Below are 22,362 nucleotides of genomic sequence, written 5' to 3'. Positions count from 1 at the left end.
TGCAGCAACATGAATGGAACTAGAGACTCTCATACTAAGTGAAGTAAGTCAGAAAGAGAAAGACACATACCATATGATATCACTTATATGTGGAATCTAATGGCACAGATGAACCTATCTACAAAACAGAAACAAACTCGCAGACCTAGAGAACAGACTTGTAGTTGCCAAGGGAAAGGGTGGAGGAAGTGGGATGGATGGGGAGTTTGGGATCAGTAGATGCAAGTTATTACATTTAGAATGGATAAGCAATGAAGTCCTGCTGTATAGCACAGGGAACTATATCCAGTCTCTTGGAATAGAACATGATGGAAGGTAGTATGAGAAAAAGAATGTATATATATATGGATGACTGGGTCACTATGCTGTACAGTAGAAATTAACACAACACTATAAATATACTTTAATAACAATAAAATTAAAAGAAATTAGTGCCCTTTCAAACATCCCTCCTCACTCAGGGGTGATGTTGGGTTTCACTCTTTGGGTCAACATCTTTGTTGGCCAGTCTTTCCCTGATCATTATAAACACCAACACAATGCCAACTAGTTGCAAAATAAAATCAAAACTCCTACTGAAATAATAAAGTCAATCAAATTGATGTTGAAGAACTGCTCAATCAGATGTAAAACTGTTGATAAGTGAAGAGCTACTAGAAATACAGTTTTCATGGAAGAAGAGAAAATTTCAAGGATGGTGACACATAAGTTACTTCAAGAAAGAACACTCTCAGTATCCTGGAATTAAGAGAAGACCTTAAACAAATTAATGAAGTTCTTGAATATTTTCCTCCAAAACGATCCTCTTGGTAATCGTAGGATGAAACTCAGACAAGAAGTGGAGGACATTGTATATGCCAGCATATAATTTTGCCAGAAAAATCACACCTTCCAAAGGGGAATGACTATTTATGTCATCCTTTGTTCATTCTAAGAATAAAAACAGTTTTAATTTAAATATACATTTTATATACAAAATAAGATTAATTTATTTTTTAAGATTTTTAGCTTGATTCTATAAGATACAGTCCTCGTCACTTTTTTACTTGGACATCAGTTCTAATTTCAAATAGATTTTGTACCCAGGATTTTCAGTAAAGAAGATGACCTATGATTCTAGAAATGACAGACTGAGACCCAGAAAGCAGAGCATTTTTCTTGGGTCATACATCTGGTAAGGGCAGCACTAGCTCATGTGAGCCTTCCATCACCCAGAGATTGCTATTCTCTGTGCAAAGGGGTGAGAAATTGGCTTGCACGTCACGTGGCTTTTCAGTCAAGGTAAGAATGTGATGGCAGGAGAAGAAGTAAGACACTGAGGAAAGATCTTAAGGAAGATCAAATAAAATTTGTTTTCCCTTCACTTTAGCTAAAGAAATGACATGTCTAAAATTGATCCTAATCCAAAACGTACATTCCAGGGATAAGTCTTGCCCATTTTAAAGTGTTTTCTGGTGCAATTAAGAGACACACTTAAGATAGGGATTAGTCTTGATTATCCTGTTTAGAGTTCTTTTTTAAAGTGAGTACACAGAGGAAACTGTAACGCTCCCCAGCACCATCATCCCTGCAGCCTTGCTCCTTCCAGGAAGTGATATGACAAGGCTAAAAGGAGTTCCAAGTTTCTATGTGCTGAATGTTTGTCCTCCAAAAATTCAAATGTTGAAGCCCTAACCTCCAATGTGATGGGATTTGGAGGTGGGTCTTTGGGAGGTAATTAGGTTCAGATGGGATCAGTGTGGTGGGGCGGGCGGCATGGTGTGGTTAGCGCCCTTCTAAGAAGAAGAGAGACTAATGCTCTGGCTCCTCAACAACACCCCCCCACCACCTTCCTCTTTCTCTCTCTGCAAGAAGGTGGTCATCGACAAGGAAGTTCTCACCAGCAACAGAATTTGCCTTGATGTTGCACTTCCCAGCCTCCAAAGCTATGAGAAAATAGATGTTTTCTGTTTAAACCATCCGGTCTGTGGTATTTTGTTATGGCAGCCTGAGCTGACTAAGACCCAAGGTCTCCAAACCAAGCTTGAGTTCTTAAATGACCATTTGCCAGTACGCCACAATTTCTTCTTAGGCAGACATGAAGGAGATTGTTGGTATCTGGAGCCAAGGGGCTAGAGATGGCCTGTCTCATTCAGAAGGACAGGAGCTGGTCAACCCTTCAGCATCTCAGAGGACAAAGCATCCATTGTATAACCTCTGGGCTGTGCCTTTGGCTCTAGCAACCACAACATATGTCACTTTGGTCTGTCCAGCAGCCCTGGGACTAATACAGTGGCAGTCAGTCTGAACCAAAAATAGCAAGGCCACTGCTCTGTCCTTGGAAATATAGAAATATCATAGCCAATGTCTCACCTTGAGTCATTTTAGGGACTCACTGGAGAGAGTAAGGCATTTCTAGGCTATCGGGCCCCCACAGCACCCAGAATCCAGTCCGCCAGATTAACTTGTTCCTCAGCATGGAACATGAGGAAGAGGCAACCATTTCTACCCTTGATCAGGGCCACTGGATGAGGACAAGATGGGCAAAACCAGATGGACATTCTTTTTATTTATTTATTCATTTTTGGTCATGCTCACAGCATGTGGAAATTCCAGGGCCAGGGGGAAGAACCCTTGGCACCACAGCAGCGACAACACCAGATCCTTAACCCAGGAGCCACCACGGACTCCAAATGAACATTCTTGAGCCTATAGGGGACCCCAGGAACTCCGAAGGACCAATGGAAGGTGTGAGAGTAATACCCAAAGTCTCGAGGTTCTTGGGAAACACTCGTGTGTGTACATGACTGGATTTGCTGAGTTCACAAGGAGGATGCATTCACTCTGGACGGCTGGAAATCCCAGATGACTGCTCACATCTTGAGTGGCTTCTTAGGCAGTGGAGAGAGAAATGGACAGCCGGCTCATTGTGGGACCACTCATCAGCAAGGCTTGAAGAGGAATTTCATTGCTTTTCCTATTCTGGGCTTTCTGATCGTGATGGCATCTGGAATAACCAGGCTGATGCAGAAGTGAAAAGAAACTGACGTGATCAGAGGTTCAGTGGATTCAGACGTCTGAGAACCTGCCTTTACAGCCATGCCCTGTGGGTCTTTAACACTTGGCATTTTGGAGATTTTTCTGGGTCAAGAGCTGTTTCTAGATACATTTATGTTTCCTTCCTTCCTTCTTTTCTTTCTTTTTTGCTTTTTAGAGCCGCACCCGCAGCATATGGAAGTTCCCAGACTAGGGGTCGATTCAGAGCTACAGCTGCTGGCCACAGCCACAGCCACAGCAACACGGGATCCAAGCCATGTCTGCAACATACACCCCAGCTTAAGGCAACACCGGATCCTTAACCCACTGCGAGAAGCCAGGGATAGAACCTGCATCCTCATGGATCCTAGTCAGGTTCATTAACCACCTAGCTACGAAGGGAACTCCTATGTTTCAATTTAATTATTAAAATAGATATTGCATTCACATGGTGCAGACATAAGAGACATAACCTTTTAGTTCAGTTATTTACGGCAAATGTTGCCCTCCTGCTTCTGTCCTTCACTGTCCAGTTGCTGACCATATACTCATACCACCACATTATCAATGTTCTTTGTATCCTTCTAGAGGTTATTTTTTGTTTGTTTGTTTTTGTTTTTGAGTTTTGGGGTTTTTTTTGCGCAAATTAGCAATATAAATAGATATCCTCACCTCCTCTTTTCACCCAAAACTAACATATTAAAACATTTTGCTTTGTTTTCTTTTGGGATTTTTATTTAATTTTTCTGCTTTTGTGTGTGTGGGGGGGTGGTTAACTTAAAAATTTGTTACTGGGCGTTCCCATTTTGGCGCTGGGGAAATAAATCCAACTATTATCCAAGGGGATGTGGCCTCACTCAGTAAGTCGGGGATCCAGCATTGCAGTGAGCTGTGCTGTAGGTTGCAGATATGGCTGTGGCATAGGCCAGCAGCTATAGCTCAGATTCGACCCCTAGCTGAGAAATTCCATATGCTGCAAGTGTGGCCCCCCCCCAAAAAAAGGGGGGGGAGGGGAATGTGTTACTGAAAAAATTGGTTGTCTTTGACACTCTTCCATATTAACAGTTTTATTATTATTTCAAGGGTTGGATGGTATTTCATTGTATGAATATACTGTCATTTTTTAAAGTAGTTCATTATAACTTTAATTGAGGTTGTATACAATATTTTGCTATTGCAAATAACTTGGCAAGAATTGAACCAGGAGAAGCTTGCACAATGGTCATTTTGTACATGTGCAAGTACAATTGGAAAATAAATTCCCAGACGTGGAAAAGGATATATAGATTCATATTCTGATAGATATTATGTGTCTGAGTGTGTGTATGTGTGTGACTTTTTTGTGACTGATTTTGGAGTCATTTTTCAGAAATGCAAAGGTAATACAGAGTTCCCATTTACCCCTAACAATACTGTATTTTTTCTATACATACATTAAAAATGTTTATGTAGTAAACGATATCCAGTCCAGGGGAACAGACAAGCAACAAGCTCCTCACCATGTGGTAAAATTCAGCAGTCCAAAGGCTTCCAGTGCTGGTCAGAATGGAGGGTGTTCCACTGATTTCAACAAAAATTCTAGATTTTAAAAAAAAAAAAAAGGAAGTTCCCATTGTGGCTCAGTGGTAGTGAGACTGACTAGTATCCATGAGGATGTGGGTTTAATCCCTGGCCTCCCTCAGTGGGTTAAAGATCTGGTGTTGCTGTGGCTGTGGCGTAGGCCAGCAGCTGTAGCTCCAATTCAACCCCTAGCCAGGGATTGTCCATATGCTGTGGGTGCAGTTCTAAAAAGAAAAGAAAAGAAAAAAAAAAGCAAATTCCTGAGGGCTCTGAGAAAATAAAGACTAGCAGGCAGTTGGGGAAGGAAGGAAGTCCAGACATAAATGATCAGTATCATAGTATCTTATCTTAGTTTTTCGTTTTTTTGGGGATTTTTTTTTTTCCTCCTGGCTTTGGCCTGAGGGTGATCTAGGTGCTAAACTGTGTGGCAAAAACTGAAAAAAAATCTTTTTTCCGGCCATAAGACTAGGCAAAGGGGTCCTTATGAGCCAGAAACTATGGAAGAAACCTCATTGCTTTCTCTTTTTTCTCTCTCTTCTACCACCACTGCAGTGACAGCAATAATATTAACCCATAAAACTGGAAAGAGAAGCTTCTGTGATTCTGAGGTCAGGACAAAAACAAATAATGAGAATAATTCCCACTATTTTTTGTCACTTTTCTCTTACCACTTTGTCCCTAGGGTAGCACCATCACATGGAACTGTGTGATAGCATGGTGTGAGGTGGATACCAAAACTCAGAGAAACTATATTTCTTGTCAGAGGAAATAAGCCCATCAAATTAGGTGGGTGGGTGGGTGGGTATGATTCTAGAGAGAAGAGAGCTAAAGAAGTAGCCACTACAGTTCTGTGTAGGAATCAGTATGAACCCCAAGCTCACCTTTGAATTGTATACATGTGGAACAGACCAAAAAAGCAGGGTAAAGACTTTGAGAACTGAACTATGATATAAAGACTGAACAAGACCCAGATTAAACTCTGAGTGGTATATACTTGAGTAGATCCATATAGCATAGCAAAGGCTTTGAAGACCAAACTGATGTTGGACCAACCATCCATGATAGGTGAAAATTAACTCGTAGTCTGAACATAATCAGTTTGACTGCCTGCTGAGACAAAAAAATAAAGAAATAAAAACATTCTCCAAGCGATTTTAATAGGACTCAGACTCTCACAACATAATATATCAAAGTATTTAGGATACAATATAAAATTACTCAACATGCCAACAACCAGGAAAATGCGGCCAATGCTTAAGAAAAGACAATTAGCAGATGCCAACCCTATGGAATACCTAAGTGTTGGAATGATCAGACAAAGATGTTAAAGCAGTATTATAACCACACCCCCATGAGGTATATATACACACTTTTGATAAGAATATAGACGTACTCATCAGAGAAAAAGAAACCATTTTTTAAAGGGCTGAAAGTGTAGAACTAAAAATATGATAGCTTCAATAAAAAATGCATTGGATGGGCTCAACAGTGGAATGAAGATAACAAAAGAAAAAGTGAGTGAATTGGAAGATAGATGAATAATGGTTTTCCAATCTGAAGAATAGAGGAAAAAAATTTTAAACAAATAAATTGAATTTTAAGAACTTGTAAGATGATATCAAAAGTTTAGCATTTATGTCATTGAAGTCCCAGAATGAGAGAAGAGCTATTGGTACAGAAAAAATATTTGAAGAAATAAGAATGAAAACTTTCCACATTTTATAACAGGTATAGATTTACAAATTGAAAACACTCAGTGAACTCCAAACAAGATGAACTCAGTGAGAACCAGCAAATCATAACCAAACTGATGAAAAACACATGGGAAGAAAAAAAATCTTGAAAACAGCCAGAGAAAAATGACACATTACATATGAGACATCAGTCAAATGACTGCAGGTTTCCTATCAGGAACTGTGGAAGCCAGAAGACAATGGAACAGAACTTCTAACACGCTGAAAGAGTTGTCAGCCCAGGCTTTAAATCCACCGACTATAACCCCAAGGCAAATTGGAGATATTTTCAGATTAAGGAAAGGTAAGAATTTGTTGCCAGAGGATCTGCACTAAAGGAAATCCTGAAGAAAAGTCTTCAGGCTGAAAGGAAATGACATCAAAGAGAAACCTAAAATTTCAGGAATGAAGATGAAGAACAGAAATTCTAAAACTCTCCCTAAGAATAATAAGCGATTTTCCTTGTCTTAAGTTCTTGAACATATGCACGATCATTAAGAGCAAAAATCATTTTATATTGTTTAGTGCCACTGGAATTCTCATCTATTACTGGTGGGAATGCAAATACTGCCATTTTGGAAAGCTATTTGGCAGTTTCTTATAAAGACAAACATACAGGTACCATATAACCCAGAAATCCCATTCCTAAATATTTACCTTAGAGAAATGAAAGCATATTTACACAAAAACTTGTATGGAGATTTTTTTTTTTTCTTTTTAGGGCTGCCCTCGCGGCATATGGAGGTTCCCAGGCTAGGGACGAATCAGAGCTGTAGCCACTGGCCTACATCACAGACACAGCAACATCAGATCCGAGCCACATCTGTGACCTAGACCACAGCTCAGGCAACCCCGGATCCTTAACCCACTGAGCGAGGCCAGAGATCAAACCTGCATTCTCATGGATGCTAGGCAGATTTGTTTCCACTGAGCCACAACAGGAACTCCAGTATGCAGATGTTTACAGCAGTTTTATTCATAATCACCATACTAGAAGCAATCCAAACATCCTTCAACTGGTGAATGGATAAACAATCGCAGGTACCTCCACACAACAGAAAATAGTCTACAATTTATATGACCTTCTGCAAAAGGCAAAACTATAGAGATGGAAAACGGTTTGTCAAGGGTTAGGGGTGGAGGGAAAAGTTGACTGCAAAACGCATCACAAGGGAATTCGGGGGAGTGATAGAATTTTCTGTACCTTGATCATGGTGGTGATTTCATGACTCTGTACACTTCTCAAAACTCAAAACTGAATACCAAACAAGTTCATTGTTCTCAATGTAAATTTATTTTAAAAATTTTAATTAGCAGTCTGTTCATTTCTTCAATTTCACATGTCTGTCAAGTCAACATACACATTTCTAAAAGCTGAGTGCACATGGGACTCGTGCATATTTTAAGTATTTAAAAAGTGACCAAGGGAGCTTGTTTTTGTTTTTGCTTTTGCTTTTTAAGGCTGCACCCACTGCATATGGAGGTTCCCAGGCTAGGGGTTAAATCAGACCTACAGCCGCCAGCCTACATCTCAGCCATAGCAACTCAGGATCCGAGCTGCATCTGTCACCTACACCACAGCTCGTGGCAAAGCCGGATCCTTAACCCACTGAGCGAGGCCAGGGATCGAACCTGAAGCCGCATGGTTACTGGTCAGATTTGTTTCTTCTGGGCCACAACAGTAACTCCGAGGGAGCTTGTTTTAAAAAAAATTTTACTGTGTGTTCTTTTGGAAGTAAACTTAATGCATCTGATACTCACGATGAATTTCATCATCTGCTTAAAGTGAGGTAAGTCCACAACTCTGATGATTTTCAAGGATTTTTTTTCCTGCAGTTCTGACCAAGAGTAGGTCAGGTTAGTTATTCTCCTGGCCCTTTCCAATACCATGACTGGAAGAAATAAAAATGTAAGAGGCCTCCTAAGCAGTTCAAGGCTCCAGCCCTGGCCATTGGAGAAACCCACATTCTCTGACTTAGTGAAGAGGACCTGCCCTTTCTTAGACTGTGCTCCAAGCTAAAGGTCACTGGGGCCTGAGCCTTGTTGAGCTGGATCACGGCCACATCCCTCCTCTCACCCTGCCAGCCCTGATGTCAAGTGCAAACAGCAGCACCAGGAAAAGGAGGAAGTGGCCTTTGTCTCAGCCTGGTGCTTAGTGATATATGTCAGAGATGACACCTATTCAACAAACCAGGTAAACTGTGCACCTTGTGCTGGCTGCCGTCTCCCCTACAGTTAGCTCAGGTGCTCTGCTGGCCAGTTTGCACATCCTGGTCACATTTCCTCAGGCCTCACTTTCATAAGCTGTGTTTCAGGTTTGTTAGTCTTTCAAAAATTGCAACTCTGCCCTTGTCCTTCCCAGGATGGTGCTCCAAACTTTACTCAAAACTTCCTGGAAAAACAAAAAAACGAAACAAACAAACCAAAAAACCAGTGGATGCAAACCTCATTGTTATCAATCATAGAATATTATGAATGTCTAGCAGGATAGGGTTTCCCTGTAACCCAATGAGGCTTCTACAGATTGAAGTCTTCTTTTGCAGAAAAGCTAATCCACCCCTCTTTTGAGACACACACACACACACATCACAACATATACCACACACACTACTCATACACACTTGCCAATTTCTCTTGCCATTCTTATTGGCAATTAGTGGGATTTTTTTTGTTTTGTTTTTTTGGTCTGGTGAGCAATCTAATATTCACCCTCCTGGGTTCCTAAAATTACCTTTGCTTTAATGCAGTGATTCTGGGAGGCATAAGCTTGACCTTAATTGCTTAATTGCTGGATATCAAAACCATCCCTGGGCGCGCCAAGCTCCTACTGAAGCATTTTCTTTTCTTTCTATAGCACACAGACACTTCTGTTTATCTCCCAGCTCTGTCCAGCACTCCCTGTCTTTACCAAAGAAGGCAGAGCCTTAACACAAGTGAAGGATATTTTTCAATAAAGCATTCATGTAGTAAATAAGAAGAAATAGAATGTAATATGAATATCCCCTCCTATTGCCAACATACACTGCGTTTTTTCTTTTTCTGGGGCTCTCACTGCACCTGGAAAGGATCGATGGATACTGCTAGACTTTTAAAATAAAGTATACGTCAAATTCAAATTGTTAATTGCCTTATGACTCAGACGTCAAAGAGTATCCACTGATGAGAAAGAATCCAGAGAATCCTTTCTCCAAGCCATTCTCCATCCTCTGCCAGCCTCATCCTTTGCCCTCTGATCTAGCTGTTGAAGAAGAGCAACAGGTCAGGACTGACAAGCCCCTCAGACAGCCTCATCTGTCACACCACGCCAGGCTCCTCCTTAGGGATTCCGTGACTGCACCATAGGAGTGGAAATGTTTTAAGAAATGTATAGGTCCGTGTCCCTAAGTCCTCAACCCACATCAGGTCAAAAATGTTTCATTTACCCACATTCCACATTAAATTCAACTTCTATATGGCTACGTAAGAGCTAGAAGCAGTTAAGAGAATAAATAGCAGCTGATACAATGTTTTGTAGGCATTTAATTAAGGGTTCATCAGTTTTGATTTTCCAATTTTCTTGTCATATTTTGAAATCAATACATTTCTTTTTGTTTCCCAAACATTCCCACTGTTCCCCATAAAGCTGTACCCCTGAGGCACCGAATCTATAGTGCTCAGTGGACACAATGGCCTTGTGCAAGTGCCTCTGGACCAAATCCTTGAAACATACAACTCAAGATGCTTTTACCGCCCATGGGGACAATAATGTTTGAATAGAGGAGAAACCCAGGGCCCTAACACACACTGGCAGTTGGTTTCACTTAGATAATTCACTCAATCTTTACCATAGCCTTTGAGGTTTTCGTTATCCTCCTCACACAACAGAAAGGAAAAATAAAGCCCAAGAGGACTTACTGACTTGTCCAAGGTCCCATCACTAGCAAGTGGGCTTTTGAACCCAAGGCTCATGGTCCCAAAGTCAACGTTTTCAGCTGAGTCATGTCTTCTGCAGAAAGTCACAGCTGTCCTCCCTGATATTTAAAGTTAGATAGTCTGCAGTGGTTGTTGCTGTGGTGCGGGTTCAATTTCTGACCCAAGAACTTCCACATGCTGTGGTCATGGCAAAGAAAGAAAGAAAGAGAGAGAGGGGGAGAGGGAGAGAGAGAGAAAGGAAGGAGAAAGAAAGAAAGAAAAGAAAGAAAGGAAGGAAGGAAGGAAGGAAGAGAAAGAAAGAGAGAGAGAGAAAGAAAGAAAAGGGAAAAGGCCAGATGACAACAGAGAAGAAAATAAGTGGGTTTGTCGCCTGGGCAGAACGGAAACATAATAATAATCCATCAAGAAGCTTTTCAGGGAACACTAATGTCAACAGACCATCAAGTGTGAACTAATGGAACAGCAAATATAATTACTGCAGCAGGAAAATTCCAGTTTAAAATACAGATTAATCTCAAAATACAGCAGTCCCTGTTATTATTCTTATTTGAGAAGGGAAATTAACTTATAAGGAAATTAACTTATAAAGACCTTTGCAAGAAATAAAAATATGTATACTTCTTGCCACAAAAAAATAAAATCAAGTTAGATAAATTGTTGCCTATTTTAATGCTTACTTAACACTCTGTACATTCACAGATCTGTTATTATTATTTAGAATGTATTCATGCATTTTTTTCTGTCTTTATCTTTCTGTCCAAAATGGCCTTATTAAGCTGTAAATAGTATTCCTAATGTAAGGGTTACTTGTTCTGTTTTGTTTTTGCAGGGCTGGGGTCTAGCTACCTTCTCTTCTCTCTCTCAGCTTCATTCATTGTGAGGAATCTCTCCCCTGTATGCCTACATCACATACCTCCCTTGGCCCTGGGAACCCAATATCCCTTCATTGTCCCACGTTATCTGGTTTCTCTCAATTTATGCTCTGGGATCTTTAGGTTAAGATTGGGCCATGTGCCGCTTGCTTTCTCCTTTAGCCCTGAGGTCTAGTAGTGAGTCCTGGTTTCCAATTCTTTGAAGCCAACCAGTTATCACTCCACTTCTCAGTCTGTTTCTAAAATGGAAATCATAGTTGCCCTGCTTAGCTCACAGGATTAGTAGAAAGATGAGAAGGCAAGCCGATGCATGTGTAAGTGCTTTGCAATCTAGAAAATACTATGTCCATACACAGGGTGATTAGCTGAAGTGCTGCTGACTGACCCTGGCAGGAGAAGCAGGTCCCTGGTCTTTTGCCAAACTGAAGATATTCATGGGCTGTAAACAGTTCAACCACTACTGAACTGGGCTTCCTAGATCCCAGCGGCTGAGTGAACCCAGGCATCAGATACGATGGGACAGCCGGTTCAGCGGTCAGGTTCCAGGAGAGCAAGGGAAAACTGTCAGCCAGTGGCAGTCTTGTGAGAGTTTTGTGAGCCTTCCAGCCCTTCAGGAAATGAGAGAGAACCTCAGTCCCTGAGGGTACCATCGAATCACTAAGTACCTAGAATGTTCTGAGCACCATTAGCAGCACTCAAACAGGCACCCTCCCCTCAGCACTTACCCTAAGAAAACATCACAGGTGCAAACACAGAGGCTGGTTCACAGAGAAGACACTTTGCTAAACTCTTTGCTTCCAAGTCCTAGACTGTCAGGGTGAAGAGTTTGTCATGGTGGATGGGCTGAAGCACCATGAAAGCTTCTGGAAGAAGTTGGGACTGGGGAGAGACTGGATGGGAAAGAGGCTCCAGACTCAGGATGAAGCAGCAGGCAGGGAACAAATCAGATTCTTCAACTAGTACATCTGGGCTGAGCCAGGAGACTACTTGCTAGGGAAAAGGGATTCCCTCCACTCCATGACTCCAAGGGGAGCAAAGACCCCACCTATAATAGAATCCCAGGCAGAGAAAGACCCCCGGGCACCCCAGGCCCAACACAGCTGCACTTCAGCCTGCCCCAGACCTAAAGCCTCCCCCAAGTCTAACATCCAGTCAGCCAAGCAGCCCATTCTTTCAGCTCTTTTCCAAAACCCCCAGCTTCTGCACACAAGACTCCACGTCTCCTAGAATGGCCCTCCTTTGGTGCTCCCCGAAGTCCCCAATCCGACAGATGAGTCTCTCCTCCCCCACAAAGCCTAGGTGCCCACCGCAACATCCTGCAAGGCCCAGCTCCTATGAGGTCATGGAAGACTTGAGGCATGCGTCACCTACGTGGCGCCATTTTCCTGTCTTGTAGAGCAAGCTTTTCTAGAAAAACAAGTGTGTGTTTGTGTGTGTGTTTGGTCTGGGTTCCCCAAAAAAGCGGAGCCTGGGTCAAGGACATCCGTGCAGGTAGTTTATTTGGAGGGTGGCACCAGAAAGCAGAAATGAGAGAGGACAGGATGCAAGAGGGGAAGGAAGGGAAGCCAACAAGGGGGCATCATAAAGCGGCTTCCACCTTGAGCAAGGGGGCTTCAATCCCACGGGAATCCTCTAAGGAACCATGTGGAATGTGCCTGGGCATTGTTCAAACTGAAGAGGGAACAACTTCCCGCCACAGGATAGGGTTGCCCCGGAGCGTTAATCTTCAGGTCACACCTGGCAAGGCTGAGTGAACTTCAGTTTTCAAGAAAGCCTGGAGGCAGCCAAGAGCTACTCCTTTTTGGGTGCGTTGCGCCCCAGGTCCCAAGATCTGTGCAGTGACCACGTGTGTACTTCCTCCAGCCTCAAGACTGTAAACTCCCTGAGTGCAAAAATCACATAAAGAGAAGAAAAGCCAGGCAAATGGTCTCAATGGTAGAGTAGCATGATTTTATCTAGAAAATTGAGATCCCTTGTTCTTTTAACTCAATGGCATTCTATCAATTCCTTACCCCTATACTCTATTGAACAATAAAACCCTTAGACCATTTACCTGGCATAAATATCACCTAAGGAAATCATATAAGAAAAATAATTGTCTTCCTTTGTTCACAGGCAGCAGCTGCTTCTCTCACCATCTCTGGGATGTAATCTACAGAAAGCGAAGTGGGGAAATCTTACTTTTGTGTCTCAGATCCTTTGCTGACCCTCACTCTGCCCTCCTTCAATAAGCAGGGTCAGACCAGAGGGCCAGACCAACCTTAGGCTAGTCGGTTAACCTCTTCCCCGTCTCAGATTCTCCATCTGATAGCATGGGGATAGTTACTGTGCTGACAGCCCAGGGATGCTGTGAGCATTAAATACACTAGTGTTAGAAAAGACGCTTGTTAAACTATAAGGGCTATTCAAATCCCAGCCATGGGTACGGAGCCCTGGCTAGCGGGCTTCCTCAGCCTGCAGCAAGCCCTGTGGTGCCCCACCAGATGGACTGCTTCCTTTCTTGGAAGATACAGCTCAGGTATTACACTCCCTAAGAGCACATGCCCCATCTTACCCTGGATTGTTATTGATGTGGGTGTCATATGCATTTCCAGTCCTCCACTGACCACAGTGCCTTGCACATTTCATTTTTACAGTACATTAAAGTGGTTCTCAACCTCTCCCTAGGGAAAGTAGTGGCTCCCTGGCGTGACCCCCACAGGTGCAGACCTGGCTCTTTCATCACAGGTGCTTTCTCTCCTCACACCCTCCAGCCTGCTCCCACTGCTCCCTGCGCCCCCTGCATGCTGTCTCCCCAAGTTGCAATACACACCCCCACCTTGACTTTCTCCATCCACCTCGCATCCATTATTTTAGAGTCAGCTTCACTGCACTCTTCCATGAAATCCTTCTTTGTCCAAGGCTCCTTTGCCCAAGCATTGCACAAGTGTCTTTTTTGTGGAGTTTTTTGGTTTTATGAATGTGCACTCAGTGAAGTACTGTGCAAGAGGCAGGAAGCACAGTGGTAAACCCAACAGACTTGATCCCTTCCCACATGGATCTAGAGATCTTACTCCTAATAATGGTCTTCAACTTAAACAATTTGCCTTGAGAGTTTTTCCTTTAGGCTATTTTAGGCATGGACCTTGTATAGACCCATCTTGAAAGCTAGATCTTTGAGTAAGCCTTCTCCGTACTCTCTCTTTCTCAAGCAGAATAGCATGTAGCACATAACAAGCGTGTGTCAAAATAGTTCATGCCTCCACTCTTGGCTGTAAAGCAAATAAACATATGGGAAATGTTCCCAAACTGTGATAAAATTCAGCAGAATGATCAATTTAAAGAAATTAAAAATGCATGAGCACGATTTGGTACAGATCTGACTTACAGACACAAAAGGCTTAGGTCAAGACTCCTAGAGAAACAAAAGCTAATGCAAGTTAATATCCTTTGGAAATACTGCCGTTTGAAGAAAGTCTAGTACACTAAGGATCCAGAACCCGAGACAGATGTGTGTTTCTAGTTCGAAGGGTGAGAGATGAGGTGTGGTCTCAAGCATTAATGAAAATCAGCTGCCATCTTGTGGCCAGAAATAGAAACTCAGGGATTTAACTAGGCTGAAAAATACTGCATTGGGAATCAAATACTATAGAATTGCATCCACAAGCAACACAGTCCACTCAAATGGGCACAGTGTACTCCCACATTAATCCTCAAAACATTTCTTTGCTCTAATCTATGACATCCTTACAGATGTAACCCCTCGTTCACACACATACGTAACATTTACAAGCCTCCTAAACAACCTCTTCCTCCACTCTAATCTACAGGGCTGGTTGTCACCTTACCCTAAATCCAGTGTTGATTAACTCCTAAAACTCCAAGGGAGGTTTCCATCTCTGAAGACTGAAGATGACCTCACAGATATTTCAAGGGTATAAGGAGATACACAATTTCCTTTCATGAACAAATAAAATTGTAATAACAAGGGAATGGATGTTTGCTAAAAGCTGACTATGTTAAGTAAGTGTTAAATATTTTATCATTTATAATACGTATATTTTGTGATATCATAAATTAAATGATTTCTACTTTATGGCATTATTTAAAATTATTTATATTTTATAAAATTGATAATTTTTAATATCCTATAATCAGATTAAGTGACCAATTTTGTCAGTACTGGAAAATTCAGAATCTGCCCCAAACTAAGAGTTACTCAATAGAAGAGGTCAATATAAACATAATCATGTTTTACGGCAGATATTATATATTTGGATGCTTTTTAAAAGATTACATATCTACCAATTAAAAGACAGAGACTGTCAGAGTAGATTTTGAAAAAAAAGAGAGAGACCCAATTATATGTTGTGTACAAGAAACTCACTTTAAATAAAAGCCACACATAGATTAAAAGTAAATGAAGAAAGATATACTGTGTTAAAATTAATCAAAAGAAAGTAGAATTAGCTCTATTAATTTCAGAAAGAATGGACTTCAGAGTAAGAAAAATTACCATGGAAAAAGAGGAGTATTACATAATTACAAAGAATCGATTTTCAAGAAAAGAAAACTGTCCTTAACGTACATCACCTAACGACAGAGAATCAAAGTATGTGAGGCAAAAAGTGATAGAACCACAGAGAGGTGATGAAACTGATGAATCCCCCAGGTAGTTAGAGATTCAACATCCTTTTATCAGAAAGGGGCAGATCCAGCAGGCAGAAAATCAGTAAGGATAGTTGAACTCAACACCACCACCAATGAACTGGATGTGACAGACATTCTACAGAATATACATTCTTCTCAAGCTCACATGGAACATTCACCCAAGACAGACTGCATTCTGGGCCATAAAACACACTTTGAAATTAAAAACTACAAGACCATTTACATTAGCACCCCCCCAAATGAAATACTTAGGTATACATCTAGCAAAGTATGTTTAAGATCTATATGAGGAAACCTACAAAACTGATGAAAGAAATAAAAGGAGAACCAAATAAATGGAGGGATATTCCATATTCATGGATAGGAAGGCAATATCGTTACGATGTCAGTTCTTCCCAACTTGATATGTAGATCCAATGCAATTCCAGTTAAAATCCCAGGAAGTCATTTTGTGATTATTGACAAACTGATTCTAAAGTTACATGGAGAGGTAAAACAAAACAAACAGAATAACCAACTCAATATTGAAGGGAAGAACAAAGTCAAAGAACTATGACAACCGGACTTGAAGATAAAGCTACAGAAATCAAGATAGTAGGGTAACGAAAGAATAGACAAATACATCATCAGTGGAACAAAATAAAGAGCCCAGAAATAGACTCACATAAATATAGTCAACTGAGTTTTGACAAAGGAGCAAAGGCAACACAATGGGAGAAAAAAGGTAGTCATTTCAACAGTGGTGCTGGAACAACATCCACCTGCCAAAAAAATGAAACTAGACATTGACCTTATACTTTTTACAAAAATTAACTCAAAATGAATCATAGATCTAAATATAACATGCAAGACTATAAAGCTAGAGGATGACACAGAAGAAAATCTAGATGACCAACCTTGGGTTTAGCAATGACTTCTTAGAAACAACGCCAAAGGCGCAACCCATGAAAGAAATACTTGATCAGCTGGAGTCCATTAAAATTAAAAATCAAGTTTTTCTGCTCTATGAAGGACACTGTCAAGGGAATGAAAAGACAAGACACAGATAGGATGTAAAGATTTGCAAAAGACGTATCAGGTAAATGACTATTATTCAAATGTACAGAGAACACTTAAGAGCTCAACAAAAGAAAACAAACAACTCAATTAAAAAATGGGCCATGACCTTAACAGATATCTTACCAAGAAGATATACAGATGGCAAATAAGCGTACGAAGGGTGCTCCACATCATATGTCACCAAGGAAATGCAAATTAAAACAACGACAAGATGCAACTACATAGCTATGAGAATGTCCAAAATCCAGAACACTGATACCACCAAATGCTGACAAGGATGTGGAGCAGCAGGAGGTCTCATTCACTGCTTGTGGAATGCAAAATAGTATAGCCACTTTGAAAGGCAGTTTGGCAGTTTCTTACAAAACTAACATATTCTTACCATAGAATCCAGTAACCACATTCCTTTCACCCCAGAGGAATAGAAAACTGTTTGGAGAAAAACCTGCACATAGATGTTTCTAACAGCTTTATGAATAATTTCTAAAACTTGGAAGCAACGTAGATTTCCTTCAGTAAGTGAATGGATAAGTAATACAGCCAGGCAGTGAAATAATATTCAGAGCTAAAAAGAAATGAGGGGTTCCCTTCGTGGTGCAGTGAAAACAAATCCAACTAGGAACCATGAGGTTGTGGGTTCGATCCCTGGCCTCACTTAGTGGGTTATGGATCTGGCATTGCCATGAGCTGTGGTGTAGTTTGCAGGCAAGGCTCAGATCAGGGTTCTCTGGGTGATAGCAACGTGTCAATGTAGCTTCATCAGTTGTAACAAATGTGCCACCCTGATGAGAGATGTTGATGATGAGCGAGGCTACGCATGTGTGGAATCAGGAGGTATATGGGAACTCTGTACCTCCTGTCAATTTTCCTGTGAACCAAAAAACGGTTCTAAAGACAACACATGCATTTTTTCTTTTTTAAGTTCAGACATATACACTCTACGATTTAAAAATGCCCCAGGAAAACCCCATTGTGTCTTCCTATAGTCACATACAGTGTGAAAATAAGGGTATTGTTTTGGTCACATTCCCCAAGATAAAGGTACTGAATATGACCTATTTTGTTTCAGGCACTGGGCCTGCAGTTCAACACATGCAACAGTCTTCACTCAGAATTTAAAATGACATAAGCAGATTATTTAATTACCATTGCCTGGAGATGCAGCATTAAAAGACATATTAAAGTCAAAGATATGAAACACATTTACATCCATCATTTCCCTGTGCCAAGTTCCTGAATTTTGATATTTTATTTGCAGAGTAGTTTAGGAGGTGAGAAATGAGTATTAGTAAAGCAAAATGATAACAAGTGATTCTTTATGGAAGGTAAGCTAAAAGGTCTGTCAAGATGCTCCTTCTGATCTCCTACAGAAGCATGTAATCACACGTTAATTACAGACTTAGAGACTGAATAGAGCCTGTATTAAAAGAGCATAGGCTATTGCAGCTGGAGGAACTAGTACAAGTCATCTGACACAATGCTTTCATTTTGCAGATGAGCAAAATAGACTAGAGAGATTAAATGATATGTCCAAGGTCACTCAAGAGTGCCCAGCTAATTAGTGATCACCAGGACTAGTGTCCAGGCGTTTGGACTGCACCCATCTGCTATGGTTCGATGGTCAAAATGGACCAGGGAAAATAAATTACTTCATTACACCAACAAATCAAAAAATTATTATTGTATTCATACTCACTAATTGCATGTAATTGTATGCTTTTCAAATTTGTCTTTTAGAAATTTGCTGATCTTAAAAACAAAAGAAGTATAGAGGCCAAGGTGGGAAGACAAGATAGCATCAATAAACAAAGATTTTTGACCTAAGCCAAGTCAGCAAAAATAATCTCTTCAAAATAGGAAACTGGATGAAATGAAACATGACGGTAAGAACCTAAGAACACTAGAGAGTGAGTGCTCTTGGCAATAGCAGCCCTCGCTCACTGGAACATTGAGGCTTAGAACTCCGTGTTCCACGCTGCGTGGAGGCTGTTTTTCTGCCACGATGAATAATAGGCTCTGGGTCTGGTCCAGTCTTTCCATCTAGAACATTCCTTATTCCCATCTGTTCTCCCAGGACAACTGTCATCTCAGAAGCATTCATCATGATCTTTGTAATGTGTAATTTACCCAGATCTCACGCATATCATGAGCTTGAGGGGAAACAGGAGAATCCTATAACCAGCGCTTAGCCCAGCTGAAAGACTGTGAACTGACCACAGAGTTTCATTATTATGGACCTACATGAAACCATGGATAAGACCACTGGGAGAGCTAGACCAAAGGAAGCCGCTGGCACTTGTGTCACACCAGCTTCCAGGCTGGTGACGTTCTTTTAATCCTGGACCAGAGGCAGCTGAAGTTTGGACATTGTTTTGAGTCCCCAGGTACTTCTGTTGTCATGGGCTCTCATTATCAAAAGTGGTGACCTTGGAGTTCCTGTCGTGGCGCAACAGAAACGAATCCAACTAGGAACCGTGAGGTTTCAAGTTCGATCCCCAGCCTCCCTCAGTGGGTTAAGGATCCGCCATTGCTGTGGCTGTGCTGTAGGCCCACAACTGTAGACCCCTAACCTGGGAACCTCCATGTGCCATGGGTGCGGCCCTAAAAAGACAAAAGACAAAAAAATGAAAGCGGTTACCTTAAAGCAACACACATTAACACCTCGTGAAGCCCAGTACTGCAGAAAAGAATGGCAGTATGGGTATCCATAATTTCTTTTCTTTTTTTTTTTTCCTTTTTGGCTGCACCCACAAAATGAGGAAGTTTCCAGGCCAGGGATTGAACCACACCACAGTAGCAACCCAAGCCACAGCAGTGACAACCAAATCCTTAGCCTCTAAACCACCAGGGAACCTCTCCATAATTATTTTCATTAAAATGTGTGCTCTGTCTTATTCCAAATTTTACATGGATAAAAATCAGGGAAAGGCAGAGGATTTGTTGCAGTATTTCACCCACTCAGTTGCATGAAGCTCAAAATCTGAACACTGAGATATATATTTGTCACCTGTTAACCCAGGCTGGAGGTATCCTGCAAGAGAATATTCTGACCATCCAGCAGAAGCCAGAATCCACTTCACACACACCCACAAACGATGTGAGCAAATACTCCCAGGACTAGTCTTCATTTCCTCTTTTTAAACCACCTCTTCTTTTAAAGGCAGCCACCAAGGGCCAGGGTGACAATGACAGAGAAGCTGGGTATCCACAGTGCCTCCTTCTGTGGCTCTGGGCTTCATGTGGGTTCTGCTATGCAGAAAGTGCTCCCAGCAGTGAGTCCTTGACGACAGAAGCTCCTGAGGACTCTGAGGCAACACCCAGGCTTCAACGGCCTTGGGTCAGAGACTTAAAACATCTCCAGTACGATCTTGACTTTGTATTTTTTCTTCTCACCGAGGAATTTCAGGTGACAACATACATGGGCTGGGCTCTCCTTCCTAACGTGGCACTTGTGTCCTCTCAGCAGTCATGTTTATGGCTCTCCCCAGATGTCCTACCTACCGTGGAAAGTGAAAGATCACGGCTGCCACGAGAAAAAAAAAAAAAAAGTAAACAAAGAGCTTCTTAAAGAAGCCATAACAATAGGAAACCGTGGAACTCTAAAGTGCCATCCCACAACCACCCCTTCACAAAAGGGGGCTCATATGTTCCCCAAAGTGACAGTACTTTTAGGAGACAAGGCTGGAGAAATGAGTAAGCTTGGAAGCATTCTCAAATGTAAATGTATCAGAGAGCCCAAATTTTAAATAATATTTGTGTAGCCGATGAAACATCCTTCATGTCCTCTAGAATACCAGGATAGCCAAGATGCTTTATAGACCATTTAACTTCTTGATAGATAGCCACTTTGTGTCCAGATTTGACTTCCATGAACAAGCCTGGGATGGGCGTTTTTGGGTACTTGTCTGATCATCGCCTTGGGTGGCTACTGGAATATTACATCAGGTCCATTAGGAATGGCACTGGGAGGGGAGGCAGCTGAACTTGAAGGTGGGATTTAGAAGGGAATCAGAAGAGGCAAGAGTAAGAGGAGGGGAAACAAACCAGGGACAAAGAGGACAAGAGCAAGGTGAGATAATCTGGGAATGTTTAAATGGCTGCAATTGCTTTTACAACTATGGTAAGTAACATGGTAAGGGAGTAACATGGTGAGTAACATGGTAAAGGAGTAAGGTGGTAAGGGGGTAACATGGTGAGTAACGTGGTGAAGGGGCAACATAATAAGGGAGTAACATGGTGAGTAACATGGTAAGGGAGTAACATGGTAAAGGAGTAACATGGTAAGGGAGTAACATGGGGAGTAACATGGTAAAGGAGTATCATGATAAATGACATGATAAGGAAGTAACAGGGTGAGTAACATTGCAAGCAGGGGCCAGAGTCTTTTGGGGTTGGAGGAGCAGGAGCGAAGATCTGGGAGGAGTGGAGATCTCCCAGGGCCAGGGTTTCTCTACAAGGCCTTCACGGCTAAACCGGCCACTCAGTCTGCCTTAGAGTCCAGGCTTTATCTCCCTGTAAGCAGTACTAACCCACCTCCATCCCCCGGAGAGGTTATGTCTCTGGTACAACTCTGGGCTTAGAGTCTTCTCTGAGATGTCTATTGCACTAAGGTCACTCTTGCAGGTGGCAGTGGAGTCTCTCCCAGAAAAGGAAGCTGGGGAGTTCCCGTTGTGGCGCAGTGGTTGAAGAATCCGACTAGGAACCATGAGGTTGCAGGGTTTGGTCCCTGGCCTTGCTCAGTGGGTTGGGGATCCGGCGTTGCCGTGAGCTGTGGTGTGGGTCACAGACGAGGCTCGGATCCCGCGGTTGGCTGTGGTTCTGGCGTAGGCCGGTGACTACGGCTCCGATTCGACCCCTAGCCTGGGAACCTCCATGTGCCGTGGGAGGCGGTCCTAGAAAAAGGCAAAAAGACAAAAAAAAAAAAAAAAAAGAAAGAGAAAAGTAAGCTGGTCAGCTAGAGGCACCATGGGAACTCAGAATGGAAACCTTGGCCCAGGAGGACAGGAAGCCTCTCGTGGCTTTTCTGGGCTGGAAGTTGAAGAGTGTGGATGTGCTGGAGACAGCTCCTGAATGACACAGATGGTCTCTTTCACATGAGAAACCAGAAGTACCAGCTCTAGAAGGGACCCTAAGCTGAAGACGAGAAGTGTGTCCAGCATCTCTTTCTCTCAGCGCAACTTTACTAAACATCTACCCCACACCAAGCCCTGTGGCACATGCCAGCAGGGATGGAAAGGTAGGCTGGCTCATCAAAATTAAAGAGCCCCAAGAATTCCCACTGTGATTCAGCGGAAACGAACCTGACTAGTATCCATGAGGACGTAGGTTCAATCCCTGGCCTCACTCAGTGGGTTAAGGATCTGGCGTTGCCATGAGCTGCAGTGTACACGCAGCTCAGATCCCACACTGCTGTGGCTGTGGCGTAGACTGGCAGCTGCAGCTCCAATTTGATCCCTAGCATGGGAACTTCCATATGCCGCACCTGCGGCCCTAAAAAGCAAAGAATAAATAAAAAATTAAAAATATGTACAGAGCCCTGATTTGCTGCACTGGCCTATTTC

Source organism: Sus scrofa, chromosome 14 (assembly GCF_054392235.1).
Source record: "Sus scrofa isolate SSC_HxYL_T2T_F1_AM1 chromosome 14, Sscrofa_HxYL_maternal_Yorkshire_Landrace_v2.0, whole genome shotgun sequence".
Taxonomy (NCBI): domain Eukaryota; kingdom Metazoa; phylum Chordata; class Mammalia; order Artiodactyla; family Suidae; genus Sus; species Sus scrofa.
The sequence above is the reverse complement of the archived record's forward strand: the minus strand, read 5'-3'. Positions refer to the sequence as shown.